We start from the raw sequence: 19,810 nt of genomic DNA, 5'->3' as shown, positions 1-19,810 counted from the left end.
TACAGACATCACCACACCTATAACTAATCTTTGTTAGGACCTATGCAGGGTTCAGAAGGTGGAAGCCTTACTGAAGCCAAACCTTTCAACAATGGAAGCATTTGAGTACATTATATCAGTCTTCTCCACAGACCTTGCTTTACAAGTTCTTCCTTAAAAGCGGCTGCTCAAATATTCACGTGTGGATTTTGGGCTGACTTCAGCAAATATATATCTTTATATAACTGCACTGTTACATAGAATGGCTTGGAGGTCTAAAAGCAATTGTGGAACGCCATGAATCTATTGTAATCTTCAAGAAAGATAGTCTGCCAGGGAGCTATAAAAATTCAACTAAAATAAATTTATACTTGATCTTAAATCTTGAATTTTATTTTTATATATTTTGTTCTTCACAAGGCCAGCTGAGCCTCAGGCCATGGCAATACTAAATCAAGGGTGAGATGTTAATCAATTTCAAGCAATAAGTCAGCACAAAGGATGCATGACCTAAATGAAACAATATTACTGAGGTTCTAAAGCATTAAGGCACCAGGTAAAGTTTAAAGAGACACTAAAGTGAAAAAAAAATGATATAATGATTTGTATGTGTAGTACAGCTAAGAAATAAAGCATTAGGAGCAGAGACATACGTCTAATATTGTTTCCAGTACAGGAAGAGTTAAACTCCAGTTATCTATGCAAAAGAGCCATTGAGTTCCATGACTTTCAAAGTCGCAGAGAGCTCTGTCTTCTGAAGCTTGCTTTCTCAACTGTCAGTCACTGTATTGTTTTTTCTTCTGCAGAGGACAGGTTAATAGTTCACTGGCATGCTCTGTAAAATCATTTAGAATCCTGAGTAGGGTGTAAATTGCAAATATTACAGAGTGATGCAATGTTATAAAAAGCACTATATACTGTAACTGAAAATAAAAATATGAGAATATTTTCTTTGCTACTAATTGTAACGATTGTGGAATTCTCTCCGTGATCAGCGCACAAGACGTGTGCGCTGACACTGCGGAAATCCTCCACAAACGTATAATTTGCGGAAACCCAGCAGAAGGTGTAATGCACCTGTAGAGGGAAATTCCTGTCGACAGGGGGAGCTGTGGAGTGCAGTGGAACAGCTCCTCTGCCCTACCACACACACACCAGACAGAAATTGCACGAAGGGACGGAACGCAATCGCAAGAGAGGCGATTGAAAATGAGCACAGAGACAGATTGTATGTGTGTGCACCAAACCAGTCGCGAACCCGCGACGGTGCACACACCACAGCAGATATGAAGTAAGAACGCGATCGCGAGAGGTGCGATCGCCAGACGTGACACAAGGTTACAGCAAGGCAGAGCACGAGAGTAGCAAAGGCACAGCAAATCATACAATGAGGAGATACTGAAAATAACAAACGCTAGCTAAACACGAACACCGCACTCATTCGCAACAGTGCACGCGTTTATGCGCGGTCTCCACGTGATAAGCACAATAGAGACAAACACGCCTAACTAACCACCGACAGACAAACATGAAACAGAGGACGCGAGCGCTTGCTTAACGGTTACCTCACCGAGCCTCCAGCAAGCGTTCGTAGCAGACAAGACAGACACACGAAAACATGAATAAGCGAACGATAGGATCCACAGCACTAGCGAAAGTGGCTAGCGCGATCCAATAAGACAGAACAGAAGGATCCACAGCACTAGCGCAGGATGCTAGTGCGATCCAGGTACAGAGTAGCAGAACAGAAGGATCCACAGCACTAGCGCAGGATGCTAGTGTGATCCAGATACAGAGTAGCAGAACAGAAGTATCCACAGCACTAGCGCAGAATGCTAGTGCGATCCAGGTACAGAGTAGCAGAACAGAAGGATCCACAGCACTAGCGCAGGATGCCAGTGCGATCCAGGTACAGAGTAGCAGAACAGAAGGATCCACAGCACTAGCGCAGGATGCCAGTGCGATCCAGGTACAGAGTAGCAGAACAGAAGGATCCACAGCACTAGCGCAGGATGCTAGTGCGATCCAGGGAAACAGATCAGAAGGGGCTACCAGTAACAACCGCTGTTCCGGTTAGCACCCAGACACACAGAATGATTTCCTGTCGACCACCGCTGGGACAGGACAATCGCAACAGACAAACAAAACAGATAAGCAATCCTAACTGCACTAGGGAAACCTGCCCAGTGCAGTTTCCAGGGATTACTCTAGGCTAATCTTCAACAAAGAGCAAGGATGACACTCCCGGCGAGTGTCACACAGGATCTAACTCTTATGACCAGCAAAGGTCTGTGATATCACATGGTATATATGGAGCAGGCCTACAAAGGATGTGGCTAGGCAATTTGCATGACAAACGTATGCAAATTCTTCAGCAGCAAGCTGCAATACTGACAAAAGGTCTCTCTTCCAGAGACCTGCAGAATGCAGACCTGAACAGTGGTCAAAAGGCTGCCTGCCTGCGCAGACAGCCCAGCGGATCCTCACACTAATGTTCTAGTAATTGTCCGTACTACACAACCAATTCATTATATCATATTTTTTTTCGTTTCAGTGTCTCTTTAACCACTACTTAATGACATGCTGACTTATAAAAACGTCCTGCTAGAGCCTCTTAACGGCTCCAGGATGTTTTCATAAGTCAAACAGTGCTGCTGTCGCTGTGTGCATGCACGTGCAAGCTTCCGCGCGTGCATTCCCGTGCGAGTGCACGTGAAAATAGTGAGAGAAAAAAACAGCATAGAAAAAAAATACACCTTTATTTCCAAATAATATATTGTCACCATACTTTGTAATAGGGACATAATTAAAATGTTGTAATAACCAGGACAAATAAGCAGATAAAATATGTGGGTTTTATGTACAGTAACAGTGTTTATATTAAAACTATAGGGGATGAAATTGGAGAAAGTATTTTTTCATTTTTTTCCTTGTTTTTCACTTTAAACTGCATAGAAAATAAAGTAATTACTGAAAAAAAATAGCAACCCCAAAAAGCCTAATGGGTGGTGAAAAAAACAAGATATAGATAATTTCATTGTGATTAGTGGTGGTTAAGCTATTGGCAAATGAAAGGGATGAGAACTGAAAGGTGAAAATCGCTCTTGTCCGTTAGGGTAAAAACGCCTTTGGGGTGAAGTGGTTAAAGAAAACTGGTTTAAAAAATGTGCTTTGGTATTTTAAAGCACGTAAAAATACAAGAAGCAACAATTAGGCGGCACCCTGGCATGTTTTCGTTGTGCATTTTTTTTTCCTAATTCATTATTTAAATCTCTGATGGGCACAAGAAGTCTGCCCCTTGCATTTAAATTCTTCAGTGTATGTGAGAATGACTGCTGATTTCCTCAAAATGTTTGTTCTGCAGTTGATTGTAAAAGGCTGATTTGCAATTGAAACAAGAAATATGACTTGTTGCTATGGGAACAAGCAAAAATGCTTTCCGCAAATGAAGTCCACGGTTACAGTTTAGGCTCTCTCTGTCTCAACAACAGCTATACTAAGGAAACAGAACCCCAATCTTCACTAACCCTGTCTTCCATACCACATGACTACAAACCAGAGGCACTTGGGAATTTGGGCACCATTTTTAAAAGCTATGATTAGTGGCTACAGCAGGAAAGTTGGGTGCTAAAGGCACCTGAAAAAAATAGCGGTCGCCAAATAGCTGCTATTAAAAATAGTGAACGCCAAATAGCCGCTATAAAATAAAATGACTACAAATAGCTGCTAGCTGACTGGAAGCAGTAGTGCACTGTTTGGCTACACTGTAGCCAAACGCCAGGCTTTTAATTGCTGGCCTTGCCGGTTAATTAGTGGGTTTACTGTTAAGAGTAGATGGGGATGGTTACTTTTAGGAGTAGGTGGGGGATGGTTAGTGTTAGGCGTAGATGGGGGAGTGTTAGTTTGATAATTAGGGTACAGAGGGTTGGTGGAATACTGGTATAACTATCGGTATTACTGCGCCTATTTTTCCATGCACCTGTTTTGTAACGTACGCGTTACGGCTGCCATTTTACATAACATTTTTATGTACTTATTATTATAGCGCCAACATCTTCCGCAGCGCTGTACAGAGTATATATAGTCTTGTCACTAACTGTCCCTCGAAGGAGCTCACAATCTAGTCCCTACCATAGTCATATGTCTATATTGTGTAGAGTATGTATTGTAGTCTAGGGCCAATTTCAGGGGGGAAGCCAATTAACTTATCTGTATGTTTTTGGGATGTGGGAGGAAATCGGAGTGCCTGGAGGAAACCCACGCAGACACGGGGAGGACATACAAACTCCTTGCAGATGTTGACCTGGCTGGGATTCAAACTGGGGACCCAGTGCTGCAGGGCAAGAGTGCTACCCACTACACCATCGTGCTGCCCAAATCAACAACTAGAAGTTGTTAGCTTCTCATGAACCATCTTTATATATTAAAAATAGTAATTTTAGAGTGAACAATAACACTAGTTAGATAAGGAGTAAGTTACGAAGATGAAATGATTTCCTAAATAATCCTGTGTCCGATCTGATCAAAAGAATCGTTCAGAAATTCAGATGGATGGAACAATCGATAGATTGACAATTCATGTCGATCGGCACCATTAGCAATACTCAATCCGATCAATTAAGAGACTATCATTAATAACAACAACAACAACAACAAATAACATTTGTAAAGCGCTTTTCTCCCGTGGGACTCAAAGCGCATAAGCATGGCTCCGACCATCGTGGTACAGGGGAAGAATTTTATAAATCTGGAAATGCCAGGCTAAACAGGTGGCTTTTCAGTCTGGATTTGAATAGCTCCAGGGATGGTGCTGTCTTTACTGGGTGTGGTAGGGAGTTCCAAAGAGTAGGGGCAGCATGACAGAAGGCTCTGTCTCCAGATTTTTTGAGGTGCACTCTGGGAGTGACCAAGTTTATAGAACTTGCTGATCTGAGGTTGTGAGAGGTGTGGTGCAGCTTCAGCAAGTCCTTCATGTATCCAGGGCCCAGATTGTGCAGGGATTTGAATGTCAGCAGTCCAATCTTGAAGAGTATTCTCCATTCTACTGGTAGCCAGTGCAGTGAGCGAAGGATCGGTGTAATGTGACAGTGGCGAGGCTGGTTTGTTAGCAATCTGGCAGCAGCATTCTGCACTAATTGCAGGCGACGCAAGTCTTTTTTGGGGAGGCCAGCATAAAGGGCATTGCAGTAGTCCAGCCGTGATGTGATGAAGGCGTGGACTAGGGTTTGAAGATCCTCTGGGGGAATCAGATGTTTAATCTTTGCAATGTTCTTCAGATGAAAGAAGGAAGATTTAACTACAGATGAAATTTGGTTTCTGAAACTCAATTCCCCATCGATTAGTACGCCAAGGCTGCGCACAAGGTTGGAGCTGTTTATGTCTGAATTCCCAATCCTGATTGGTGTTGCTTTAATAAGCACTTTTAAAGTGAGCCAAGCACCCTTTTAGCACTCAGGACATCTCTATAGCACATGAAAAATGCATGCCAACAATTTGTTTCGTTATTAAAATAAACTTTCATTTTACCTTGTATTTTACATTCAACGTAGTTTTATTAGCTTGTTATAGCAGGCCTGCCTGGCCGTCCCAACTGCAGAGATTTCAGGAAGCTAATTGTTTTATTGAGGTAATTACCAAGAAGTAAACAATACCTTTTCATCAACAAAGGGGTGGGTAATTAGGACTGTTTCTTCAAAGACATTGTGTGTGTCAATGTGTCAAGATAGCATCTTTGACTTCTATGCCAGGAGAAATTCCAATGAAAGAGAATGTGCTCAGTTCCCTTTAAATTGCAACATACTGTATCTATATGTTTATTTTACGCTGTAGGATTTAGACACACATTCACTTACAATATAAAAAATTCCACTGGGTGGGAAATGGTAATGCTGTCCTGGAAGGTTCCCAGCTACTACATACCACTATAGATAAGTCAAACTGGGTTATTTTCTAAACAACTTCAGGACAGCTGCACTCATAGCCGGCCTTTGATATGAGCGACCGGAGCGGTCGCTCAGGGCGCCAGCTTCCAAGGGGGCGCCTATAGCTGGCTGCCTATACTGAGGGCACCTACACCTGATTTCCTATACTGAGGGTACCTATAGCTGGCTACCTTTACTGAGGGCTCCAACACCTGGCTACCTATGTGGGGATGGAGACCTTCAACTGACTTCCTATACTGGGGGCACCTATGCTTGGCAACCTATATTGAGGGCACCTACACATGAGATCCTATACTGGGGGCACCTATACCTGGCTACCTACCTATACTGAGTCTGAGGGCGTTTTGGGGGGGGGGGGGGGGGCGCACTGCGGCTATAACGTGTGGTGCAAATTGTCAGTGCTGTGCTATCATTCTAAATGGGGGGGGGGAGGCAACTAACTGTCCCACTGATTGTTTTATTAATACTCCTGAAAGGTTCTAGCCTTCATTTTTAAGTGTATTCAGGATAATGCATTCTTTCCATCCATTCGTGGTTATTAATAGTATTTTTTCCATTATACATACGTGACGTGTTCACAGAGATCTGAGCATTTGGCATGATGTGTCACAACGTCAAAAAGGTTGGGAACCACTTTCCTAGGAGATATCTCAGGAGAAAAGAGGAATTGCATATGGGCCTGTGTGTGTGTGAGTGCGTGTGTGTGCGCACGCGGGAAGAGCATGGGGGGGCACAAAAATCAGGTTTCGCTCAGGGCGCTGTGAAACCTAAGGCCGGCCCTGGCTGCACTTGGGAGACAAACAAGAAAAAACAGTGTTTCTAAGGGAAAATAGCCTGTGGAGCTTTTTGAAGGACAGCCAAACCGTGCTGAAAAAAGACATGCAGGTTATAGTGTTTGTCAGAAGTGTGGTGATTTGAACAAGTAGCAACACAGAGGATTTGATCAACAAGAGGCTTCAGCCCATTCTGCCCAGGAAGTATCTAATGCAATGAGCTTTGATGAACAGAGGCATTTGAGAATTTAAGGGCTTATATTTGCCATGAATAGCTTCTCTAATCCATCTGACAATAGCACGTTTTGATGCCTGTAATCCTTTGTTAGGGCCTGCGTACAGTGAAAAGAAATGAGATGAACGTCTAATTTATTTCGTCTCTTACAAATAATTCAGAACTTGTCCAGGGAATGAAATGATCTCGCTTTACCTCTTTTAGGATCGGTACAATAACAAGGAAGAAAAAAAGACCTATGATCTCTAGAGATTTTGATTCTACTCTGGGCAACTAGGTAGTTTGTCGGTGAAATAAGGAAAAACAAATCTTCAAGTGACTGCTGACTTTCCTAACTGTTGCAATGGCAAATAGGAAGGCCAGTTTCATGAATATATAAGTCCTTAATAGATCCATGTGGTTAATTGGTAAGCAGAAAGATTTGGATGAAAAAGTTTGCCTAGTTTTAGCAATGTCTTCCCCTAAAGGTAGTTGCTTAGGTTGATTAGATGACAGCTGTAGGAGACTTGAAAACCATGCCCTCCTGGGCCACTGAGGTGCTATCAACATAACATTTGAAGTTAATCTTTGAATGTTTCTTATTACTCTGGGAACGAGGCTGACTGGGGAGAAAACATAGTAAAGATGAAAGTTCCACAAAAGGCTATTTGCATCTGTTCCTAATGCCAGATGAGCACAATAAAAGGTATAAATCAACTGAGGTCTGAGGTTTTGTGTTCTGTGGCAAATAAATCTATTTCTGGCAGTCTCCACCTGTTGACTGTTTTTTTTTTTAACGGTCTGCTGTACTTTCCACTCTAAGTGGAGGAGAAGCTAATGACTTAAATAGTTTGCATTTATATTAAAACAAGTCTTTGACCAGTTTTCTGAGAATGGACCCCTACTGAGATAAGAAAAGATAGAAGAGGTGGTGCAACTCAACAGGCCCATGTGACTGCTGGTACGGCTGATGTTCTAAACCAGCGTGCACATTGTGGTCCACAGGGAAATTTTGTATATATTCAGGAGAAAGCACACTGCCGAAACAGACTTTCCATGCTTTGATATGTTAGAAATCATTTCTTATTAAGTGATAAAAATAAGAAAAAAATAAGCTTCCTAATTCACAGGCAAGCTCATCTCTATCAATGTTAGCATGGAAATCTCTCAGCACTTCTACATCATCTCTACATTCACCAAGATTGAAAGATTGAAAAATTGTCTAGTCCACTAGTTTTGTCATCCCTGTTTGTATTGATTCAGGGTACAGAGGTCAACCCAATGGGTAGGGCTAGTAATTAATATGGTGCTGGGCAAAGATTAGACCTAGGAAGGCAAAAAAATGAACCTACAAGCAGGTTTTTTTTAAAGAACACATACTCTCCTTTTGAATTATGTAGGCTCTGTTCAAAGCATTTGGGAGTATCAAGTTGAGGACTATAGGTAAGATGTTTATAAATCCACCTTGTATTCAAATTTCATGCACATTGTAGACAGCTTAGAATCAAAATTGACAGGAAATTAATTTGAACTTCAGATCACCTCTAAACCTAGCCTCTTCAACTGGGACACAGAATGGTTACAATAGTTGAACTTGGTTATAAAATGCAGAAGCTACCCAAAGTTTGATAGCTAACACTTGGTTACAATGTAGTCAAGCACTGGCTATGAAATACCCAATTTCTGGAGTTTAATAAGCACCCTAACATCCCATATGGTTGAGCACTGGTACCAAAAATAAGCCATAGTAATAAGCCCTAGCTCCATAGCTGCAAAATTGCATTGCGGTCTATGACAGTACCTACGGAGTAAGGGGTGCCACACCCTAAACACCTGTTCCACTATTGTATATATGCTCAAAGATCATAAAATGTCTCCATTAAGGCAGAATTGTTAGTCTTTTTTGTTACCCATTTGTTTTCTTTTTAAGCAATGCTAACAGGCTGTCATGCTGGCCTTTTTTGTTTCAGCACCATCTCAAGCACACATCTAAAACAAGCATGCAGCTTATATAGCCAGCCTTATCTGTATACTCATCTGGGTCACTAGCAAAGTTCTATAGGTACATGAGTAGCAGGTCATTCAGGCAGTTGGCATTACACATTCTCAATACCTGCAGAGACAATGTTTGGGCATCAGACCCCAGGTACCTTTGGCAGAAACAATAAGAGAAATGGCTAGACTTTGGCTACATCTATTAACACCTTAGGAACAATTATAGTAGTCAAATGTTTCCACCAGTTAACCTTCCTGGCAGTAACCCCGAACGTAGTTCGGAGTAAGCCACGCAGGAGGATTTCTCAGGCCCTGCTGGGCCGATTTGCATAAAAATTTTTTTTGCTGCACGCAGTTAGCACTTTGCTAGCTGCGTTAGCACACCGATCGCCACCGCTCTGCGCCGATTCGCCGCTAATCGTCGCGCCGCCCCCCTAGACCCCTTGCGCAGCCTGGCCTGGCTGAGGGGTGAATCGGGACTCCCGATGACGTCACGGCGTCGATGACGTCATCCCGCCAAAAACCCTGCTGCGCTGTCCCCTGGCAGTTTTTAATAGACCGCCAGGAGGGTTAACTATTTCTTAGTTTGACTAGTGTAATAGTATTACATGGACTATATATAGTACTACCATATATAGGACACGTCCGAGGAAAAAAAAAAAAACACGATCTACAAAATTTACCAGGGGCTTCCCCCAGCCCATGGCAGCATATCTGTCCCTCGCCACAACTCTGCTTCCAGCTGGTGTCCCATGGTCCCCTCCATTGCAGATGTCTTCTGCACCTGCGCAGAATGCTCCAGGCTACATGAGCGCAATCGCAAGCGGTGCGGCGTTGAGGCGCAGGAGTGGCTAACCTGGCGAGGTCGGCATCTAGCTGTTTACCTCCAGCTAGAAGCCAAAATCCTACAAAACAACAGTTATGACCCATTCCAGTCTGGCTTCAGGAAACACCACAGCACTGAAACGGCCCTCATCCAAATATGCAACCACCTGCTCATGGCAAGAGACAGAGGAGAGTGCTCCATCCTCATACTGCTAGACCTTTCTGCAGCCTTTGATACAGTTGACCATGACATCTTGATAAACAGGCTACAGGAATACTGCGGCATTGATGGCATAGTTCTTCAGTGGTTCCAATCCTTCTTGAGTGGCAGAACCCACAAAGTGTCTATGGGGCCCTTCCTGTCCACCCCTGTATCACTTAGGTATGGGGTGCCCCAGGGCTCAATCCTCTCTCCCCTGCTTTTCACGATTTACATGTTACCGCTGGGAAAACTAATCCAAAAACATGGCCTGACATACCACTGCTATGCAGACGACACTCAACTATATCTTTCCTTCAAGCCTGGTGTGACAGACCCAACTCTAACTATAAACGCCTGCTTACGTGAACTACAGCAATGGATGAATGACAACTGGCTGAAACTAAATGCAGACAAAACTGAAGTCCTTCTGATAGGAGGGCAGAGCATGATAACAAAACAACTTAACTTGCAGTCTTCACCACTGGGAATAGGAGGCACGGATCTGCGCAGCTCTAATCATGTGCGTAGCCTGGGAGTTCTAATTGATTGGGATTTAAACTTTAGAACTCAAATCTCTGCTGTGGTGAAATCATCCTATTTTCACCTGAAGAACATTGCAAAAATCAAGCACCTCATACCCCCAGAAGATCTGCCAACCTTAGTCCACGCCTTCATCACATCTCGACTGGACTACTGCAATGCTCTCTACACTGGCCTTCCAAAAAAGGTCTTGTACCGACTACAGCTGATACAGAATACTGCTGCCAGACTGCTAACCAACCAACCCCGTCACTGCCACATAACGCCAGTCCTGCACTCCCTTCACTGGCTACCTATAGAATGGAGGGTCCTATTCAAGATCGACCTACTGACATTTAAATCCCTGAATAATTTAGGCCCTGGATACATGAAAGATATGTTGCAGCTGCGTAGCAATCCCCGCATTCTCAGATCAACAGGTTCTAATAATCTAGTCATACCCAGAGTCCACTTGGAAACTTTTGGTCCCAGAGCCTTCTGTCATGCTGCCCCTACGTTTTGGAACTCCTTACCTCAACAGATCAGGACAGCTCCATCCCTGGACGTGTTTAAATCCAGACTGAAAACCCACCTGTTCAGTTTGGCATTTGCAGAAATATAACTTTTGTTGTGTGAATACTTCATCCTACTAATTACTGAATCTGAGAGAGCCTAAGCGCTTTGAGTCCTATGGGAGAAAAGCGCTATAGAAATGTTATTGTATTGTATTGTATTATCTGCAACAGAGGGGTGAGTAGATCTTGATTTATTTATTTTTTTTTACTTCGGACCTATCCTTCAGGATGAGATAGCTTTACAATAAACAGTGCTAAGTATAAGTTATGGTAAACCTACAATTTTATTTGCTCATCCATCCTGGTTATTACAACATTTAGATTATGTTCCTAGCATAATGTGTGGTGACAAAGTTATATTTGGAAATAAAGGTGGTTTTGTGTTTTTTTGCTTTCTCATTGTACACCATCGATGATTATGAGACCTTATTTGCATAAATAATAGTAATATACCCGTATGGCATACATGTTTTAACCACTTGAGGACCCACCCTTTACCCCCCCCCCCCTTAAGGACCAGCGCTGTTTGTTGGGATCTGTGCTGGGTGGGCTCTGCAGCCCCCAGCACAGATCAGCAAGCAGGCAGAGCGATCAGATCGCCCCCCTTTTTTCCCCCCTATGGGGATGATGTGCAGGGGGGGTCTGATCGCTCTGGTGGGCAGGCTTGTTGCGGAGGGGGCACCTCAAAGCTCCCCTCCGCGGCGAAATTCCCCCCTCCCTCTCCTACCTGCTCATCCCCGGTGATCAGGGCTGCACAGGACGCTATCCGTCCTGTGCAGCCAGTGACAGGACGTCCCCTGTCACATGGCGGCGATCCCCGGCCGCTGATTGGCCGGGGATCGCCAATCTGCATTACGGCGCTGCTGCGCAGCAGCGCCGTACAATGTAAACAAAGCGGATTATTTCCGCTTGTGTTTACATTTAGCCTGCGAGCCGCCATCGGCGGCCCGCAGGCTATTCACGGAGCCCCCCGCCGTGAATTGACAGGAAGCAGCCGCTCGCGCGAGCGGCTGCTTCCTGATTAATTAGCCTGCAGCCGGCGACGCAGAACTGCGTCGCTGGTCCTGCAGCTGCCACTTTGCCGACGCACGGTATAAGCGTGCGGTCGGCAAGTGGTTAAAAGACAAGTTCCTAAGATAACAATACATGTTTTTTTCTCTTATATTCTTTCACTCTCTTTTTATTTTACAAATCTTTTCTTTTGGTACAGAATATGCAAAAATGTAATTGCTTTTGATTCAGTTTGTGACTAAAAAAGAACACACAAGACATGGGCCTCACCCCTAAAACTCTCTAAACTCCATTCCACAACTTATCAGGGTTAAAATGTTATCACATATGCCTTTTGCTAAAACTTTCCCAAGTTTGATCATAGTTTTGAAAATTACTTTTTTATGTTGGATTGAGTTTGTCCCTACCCATTTTTTTGTGACATGCGCCCAAGCTTTAAAGGGATACTGTAGGGGGGTCGGGGGAAAATGAGTTGAACTTACCCGGGGCTTCTAACGGTCCCCCGCAGACATCCTTTGCCTGCACAGCCACGCCTCCAGTTCACTTCTGGAATTTCAGACTTTAAAGTCTGAAAACCACTGCGCCTGCGTTGCCGTGTCCTCGCTAGCGCTGATGTCACCAGGAGTGTACTGCGCAGACACAGACCATACTGGGCCTTCACAATACACTTCTGGTGACATCAGCGGGAGCGAGGACACTGCAACGCAGGCGCAGTGGTTTTCAGACTTTAACCACTTCCCTACCACGGTATTTTGTGCTGATCGGTGCTGCGTGGGCTCTCCAGCCCGCAGCACCGATCAGCTAGCAGCCAGGCCGATCAGACTTCCCCCCTTTTATCCCCACTAGGGGGATGTCCTGCTGGGGGGGTCTGATCGCCGCCGGCTGCTTGCGCTTGCGGGGGGGGCTCTTCAAAGCCCCCCTCCGCAGCGCTTCCTGGCCTCCTTCCCCTTCCCTCGCTCTCCCTCCCCCTGTGAGCGGCGCAGGACGGATTTCCGTCCTGCGCCTGATGGGATAGGCTTTAGCCTATCAGATGACGGTGATCCCCGGCCAATCAGAGGTTGGGGATCGCCGATCTCCTCTACGGCGCTGCTGCGCAGCAGCGCCGTATACATGTAAACACCGGGGAAGGTCTTCCCCGTGTGTTTACATTTACCCTGCGAGCCGCCGATCGGCTCGCAGGGTGTTCACGGAGACACCCTCCGTGAGCTGACATGGAACGGCCGCTCGTACGAGCGGCCGTTTCCATGGTATACACTTCAGGATTCAGGGGCGTGTATATACGCTCCGAGAATCCGGAAGTGGTTAAAGTCTGAAATTCCAGAAGTGAACAGGAGGCGGGGCCGGAGCATCGGTGAGCGGCTGCACGGGCACAGGATGTCTGCGGCGGACCGTTAGAAGCCCCGGGTAAGTTCAACTCATTTTCCCCCGACCCCCCTACAGTATCCCTTTAAGACGCACCAAAATGTATTCTACAAGTCTTCACAGTTAAGATGATACCACATATGCCTCATTTAGTAGCAAACTGGTGGTGCAGTCTCCACAACTACACTGGACAAATATGTTTGTCCAGTTGGGTTGAAGTGGTTAAAGTCGTGTATAGGTTTAAGATATATATATAGGAAAGTTAGAAGCATTAATTGTGACTGTCCTTGCAGACACATGAGGCCATTAAGTAATAGAGAAAACTGTCTGACCTCATGATAAAATGTAGAAAAAGAACTATACACAGAAGTAACAATAGTGCTGAAAAGAATCTGAAATGTGCTACCTTTTTGTTATTAGTGTATCAATTTCTTTCCAACGAGCAGTTTACGGTTACCTAATCTAGAATTTATTTACATGGCAAAAGAAGCAGCATATTAAAATGATAAATGCTATATATGAGCTAAATGGCAGAATGTAGCACTATTTTTTATGGAAAATAATGAGGCTATTCTACTAATCTAAAAGGAAAGTGATAGCATACAGTACAGGGATGCCTAGAAGGCATGCTCTTTGTCTTGATGGTGTTATGAAGTGATTACAATGTCAGAACTAGAAATATGACACAGTACACTACTTTAAATAGGATACTCAGCAGAACTACTAAAATACACTTGTAATGAACTTAGATGACCTAAGCAGCTAAGGCACGTATACCCGTCTGCATGAACTTTACATTTTCTCTCCAAGCAAACTATGCAATTTTCTAACTTGCTAGCATTGGTGGATCGGTGCTGATACGGCAGGAAATGACGGTGCCAGGTGAGCCTGGCATGTAGTGGCGCGTGTCGGGTGACTGTAGGTATCAGGGCTGCGGAGTCGGTACAAAAATCATCCGACTTCGACTCCAACTCCTCAGTTTATGAAACCACCAACTCCAGGTACCCAAAATGGCTCAGACTCCTTGACTCCGAATACTTAAAGGTGGCCACTAACTGTCCAATTTCTAGCGAAAAATCGTTTGAGCGATCAGAAATTCTGATCGGACGAAAAATCGTTCACTACACCATCAACTAACAATCTTTGCTTCCTATCTATCACGACCACCAAGAAAATCCAAATTTTTTTTGACGAAAATTCATTCGGACAACATTTTTTTCACTCGTTCATTATCGATTGTGTCCACCAATGGAGATTATTTACAACCAATACGATCAGATTTTCTGATCGCTCGAACGATTTTTCGCTAGAAATTGGACCATTAGTGGCCAGCTTAAGTCTAATACTTGCCAGAGCTGTGGCGTTGGTACAAAAATCATCAGACGACTCCTTTTTATGAAACCTTCCCCTCCGACTCCAGGTACCCAAAATTACTCCGACTCCACAGCCCTTGAAGGCATGCCCTATAGTGGAACAAGCAATGTGTGGCACAGTAGCGTAGTGGTTAGTATTCTCGCCTTGCAGCGCTGGGTCCCTAGTTAAAATCCTAGCCAGGTCAATATCTGCAAGGAGTTTGTATGTTCTCCCCGTGCCACCGTACCTTCTCCCACATCAAGTCTGTATTAACTTTTATAATGTAAAAGCAGATTACCTTTCTAAATATTATCTCCAAAATAGATTTTTAGCTAAATAATAAGCTAGCTTTTTACACCTCCAGAAAACCAAATGGCGCGCTATGCTAATCAACATTTACAGCTCCATCTACTGTCGGGTCAATGACACATCTAATGGACGTCCTCACTTTCCTCCACCGTATTCTACAAATGGAAATAAACACATTGTAGCAGAGCCCATTGAGTGGGGGAGTAATGACTCTGCTACAGCTTTGTGAAAGTGATGAAGAGACACAAACTGATTCAGCACAACCTTGTAATGGGATTACATTCATTTCACCAATGACCATCAATTTTTGATGGTCTAAGTGTGCAGTATATGTGCTGTCAGGCAGAGTGAGGTCTATACGTCTATGGGTGCTACTAAACCATTAGGAAAAGGCAGCATGAAAAAAGGACAGAGAAAATGAAAGATGTGACCCCTCTTGTTCATCTGATGAAGTGAGCATTTTCCATGTATGGAAAACAAGTAGACAAAGAGGTCATTGAACCAGTGAATGTAAAGGGCTATTTAAAAAAAAAAGCATGCTTTGTCTGGTAGACTCTCATTGTAAAGTACTACAATTGAGCCAACTTATACCTTCAGTGGTGTCACCTGTAATACAGCCACTGGTGTCTGAAGCTGCATAGAGGACTGGAGTCTGTACAAGACCCAGACTGCACAGTCTCAAATGGACTCATTGTTATGGAAAGGCCACTTCTATAGTTACCTGTTGAGCTCTTTGGCTACTCCAGGGACAACATCTTCCTTTACAATCAATCTGTATAAGACCAATTACAGACTGAGCATTGTTGTGCTTAAAAACAAACAAAAAAACTCTTAGTTCATTCATCCTAAAATGGTGAGAACTTAAAATGTACCTGAACTCAGAATGTCCTCTACTCTTAAAGCGGATCCGAGATGAAAAACTAACTAAAACAAGTAACTTGTCTATATATCTTATCTAAAGTTTAGATGGTTTACACAGCAAATCTAGCTGCAAACCGTTTTAATAGAATATGATTATTTATTCCTGTGATACAATGACAGCAGCCATGTTTGTAAACATTACACAGAGGCAGGCTTATCTGTATCTTGAGCCATCAGCCTAATCCCCTCTCCTCCTCCTGTCTGCCTCTGAAATCAATGGCTAGTAACACCTCCCCCTCCTCCTGCCCAGACTGAGCTCCCATGAGCCCTTGCTACTGCCAAGGCTCTCTGAAAACCTGTGGGCGTGGCTTTTTTAGTTTATAGGGAATTAGAGTATTAAAACAAAAACAAAAAAGTATTTGGCTTAAGAATGCCCTATAAGCAATAGGAAAGAAACACAATTATGCAATGTGTAAAAGTTCACCTCGGATCCACTTTAAAGATACACAAAAAAAAGATATATTTTTTACTGCTGATACAAACGCGAAAATAAATCAGCACTGTTTCTACTTCCTGGTTCATGAAAGCAGACATATTGTTAACAGCCTGTGCTTTCAAATGAGCTTATCTGCCATCTCTGCCATGGCAGTCATGTGACCCAGGGGGGAGATCAGATTTTAACTTGTGATTAGACCAGGCATGGGCAAACTTGGCCCTCCAGCTGTTAAGGAACTATAAATCCCACAATGCATTTGCCTGTATGAGTCATGACTGTGGCTGTCCGACTCTTGCAATGCGTTGTGGGACAGCTGGAGGGCCAAGTTTGCCCATGCCTGGATTAGACACAAATGAGGGGGAATTCAACAGTCTAAACTCTCTCAATACATACAGGGTGCAGTTCTCTGTGTTTTCCTTCTGTCCTGTGCAAGAGTTCAGGTCCACTTTAAAGCCAACGTGAAGGCAAAACCTTGTTTTAAAGTTGCAAAAGGAGGGAAGGCCCGCACGTTGTCCTAAAATCAGATCCTTTATTATGGACGTATCCAAAAATCAACACACATGATCACGCATCTCCAGCTGACATGTTTCAGACCTACTGGTCCTTAACCATAGCTGAGGTAAAAAATCCATAGAGCCTCACTCGGACTCAGGAGGCTATTTCTGCCTCTAACGGTCGCAGGTTCCCCATCGAACAGTTTATCAATTGTGGCACCCGACATGTTATATATCTGGTTACTTGTAGTGAATGTGCCCTACAATATGTGGGGTGTACTACTAGACCTTTGCGTACCAGAATAGGGGAACATTACTGCGGTCCGGGGTGGCTGAGTATGAACGTTTCGAATGTGGCGAAACATTTTCGCCAGGTACATCATGGCGACATGTCCTTTTCCTTTCATGGCCTAGAGAGGATATCTCAGAACGCAAGGGGTGGCGATATATCTAAACAGCTAAAAAGCCATGGGGCTCTATGGATTTTTAGGCTGGGTACGAGGCTTCCTAGAGGTCTGAATTCTCGGTGGGACCTAGCTTTAATTACATAATACTGTCCATGTAGCCCGCTGTTCAAAAACTTTCTTTTTATTATATTTTGTTGATTTTATTGTATTATTATATATACCATTGGATTGGGGCTGTTAGATGTCGGTTTTTGGGTATAATTAATTTTAATGGTTTTGAATTTTGATTTCCGACATCTGCAACCTTTTATCTATTTGTTAATATCCCCTCCTGTATGTGGAGTTTGAGGGTGTGTCCCCGGTTGTTTGGGGCCGCCCCCTCCACAGGTGGAGGGTATATATGGTTACCCTGTGTCACTTTTACCTCAGCTATGATTAAGGACCAGTAGGTCTGAAACATGTCAGCTGGAGATGCGTGATCATGTGTGTTGATTTTTGGATACGTCCATAATAAAGGATCTGATTTTAGGACAACGTGCGGGCCTTCCCTCCTTTTGCTACTGATTCTTGGATTTGGCCATCCTGGTCCCAGCACTGTCCTGGTTTGAGTGAGCGTTGTTTCGGTGGTTTTCTTGTTGTTTTAAAGTGAACATGAGGTGAAAATAAACGGATGACATAAACAATTTTATTTATCCTCCTACTCTTAAAAATGACTTTTTAAGTATCCCATGGTTTTCTTTGGTATTTAAACATTCACAAAGTAGGTTGAATGTTTTACTGTCTCTAATCAGTCTATTTAGTGTCCCAGATGGAAAATACATGAACTATTGACCTTTTTCTATCCCTCCCCTGTCCTCAGAAGTTGTATTCTGCCAGGAAAACTTTCATGGCTGTAATTAGCTTGTCAGTCATGTTTAATATGTTTCCGACAAGCTACCAACAAGACAGAAGCTGTCCCTTCCCTGTCTAAACATTAACTCTTTCAGGCAGCTAAATAAAACAAGTAAAACAGCCTGCTTATTATGTTGTGTACTGTACATACACATTTATCGCATGTCACATATTGCCTCAGCTACACTTTAAGTTCTGGAATGTGCAGGTATTGGCAGGTGTTAGGAGTGCAGGTATGAGGATTGGTAAGGTTTTTTTTATGGTTATGTGTACCTTTGTTATACTGGCCACACACTAGCAGATTAACCTAACATACATCTATCAGATCAGTATAATTTAAGGTGGTGCAAGTAATCACCGAAGTAAATATGAAGCACAGCAAAGCTTTACTGCGATAACATTTAAAGTAGAACTGAGTTAAAAAGAATACGTAGGCTGCTATAATAATTTCTTTTTACCCATTTCAGCCCGCGGGTATTTTCTCCTTATGCATCCAAGCAATTTTCACCTGTCATTCATTTGCCAATAACTTTATCACTAATTATCACAATGAATTCAACCTATAGCCTTTTTTTTCCGCCACCAATTAGGCTTTCTTTGAGTGGTACATTTTGCTAAGAATTATTTCTAAATGCATTTTAATTTTAATTAAAATCCACACATTTTATTTGCCCATGTGTCCCGGTTATTACACCATTTAAATGGTGTCCCTATCACAATGTATGGTGCCAATATTTTATTTGGAAATAAATGTACATTTTTTTTTCAGTTTTGCATCCATCACTATTTACAAGATTATAATTTTAAAAAATGGTTATATACCCTCTTGACATGCATATTAAAAAACCCTTAGGTAACTATTTATGTTTTTTTTTAAATTGTAATTTTTGTTAGTTAAAAATTTTATTTGGGTGTGGGAGGTAAACCGTTAATTTTAAATGTAATTTATTGTGTTTTTTGTGAGAAAAATGTATATGCATGTAGTTTTACTATTTGGCCACAAGATGGCCACAGTGATTTTTTTGTTTTTCCATCCTGTAGACGAGCACTCTCACTTTTATTTTCAGACAATAAGAACTATGTTACCATTCATTGATCTCACAGTCACGTCCAATCGGCTAAAATGGTTAAACAATACCAGTTGCCTGGCAGCCCTGCTGATCTATTTGGCTGCAGTAATGTCTAAAAAATTCCAGAAACAAGCATGAAGTTAATCTTGTCAGATCTGACAATGCCAGAAACACCTGATTTGCTGCATGCTTGTTCAAGGTCTATGGCTAAAAGGATTAGAGGCAGAGGATCAGCAGGAAAGCCAGGCAACTGGTATTGCCTTTAAGGAAATAAATATGGCAGCCTCCATATTCCTCTTGCTTACGATTGGTTGATCTGATAAAAAATCTGCCAGTGTGTGGCTATCATTAGGGAGATTGTCTTTCACTCCCAGTAAGCTAAGACTACAGCAGTAACTGAGAAGAAGTCTGTGGACTGTCAATTTAAACACTCTATTAGGAAGTACTTTTCATAGCCAAGCTTTCCTGTAATTTGTGATTGGGTTTCTTGGGAAAAGAAGCAAGAGCAAACACAAACAGTGATAAAATCAAA

At 43.1% G+C, this 19,810-nt stretch overlaps 1 protein-coding gene across 1 annotated transcript in view; it reads right to left on the bottom strand.

The window, feature by feature from the left end:
* SLC9A9 (solute carrier family 9 member A9) overlaps positions 1–19,810 on the bottom strand; it is a 954,803-nt gene that overhangs the window by 646,781 nt on the left and 288,212 nt on the right. The gene's annotated exons all lie outside the window — the stretch shown is intronic.

Source organism: Hyperolius riggenbachi, chromosome 4, assembly GCF_040937935.1.
Source record: "Hyperolius riggenbachi isolate aHypRig1 chromosome 4, aHypRig1.pri, whole genome shotgun sequence".
Lineage (NCBI taxonomy): Eukaryota > Metazoa > Chordata > Amphibia > Anura > Hyperoliidae > Hyperolius > Hyperolius riggenbachi.
The sequence above is the reverse complement of the archived record's forward strand: the minus strand, read 5'-3'. Positions and strand labels throughout refer to the sequence as shown.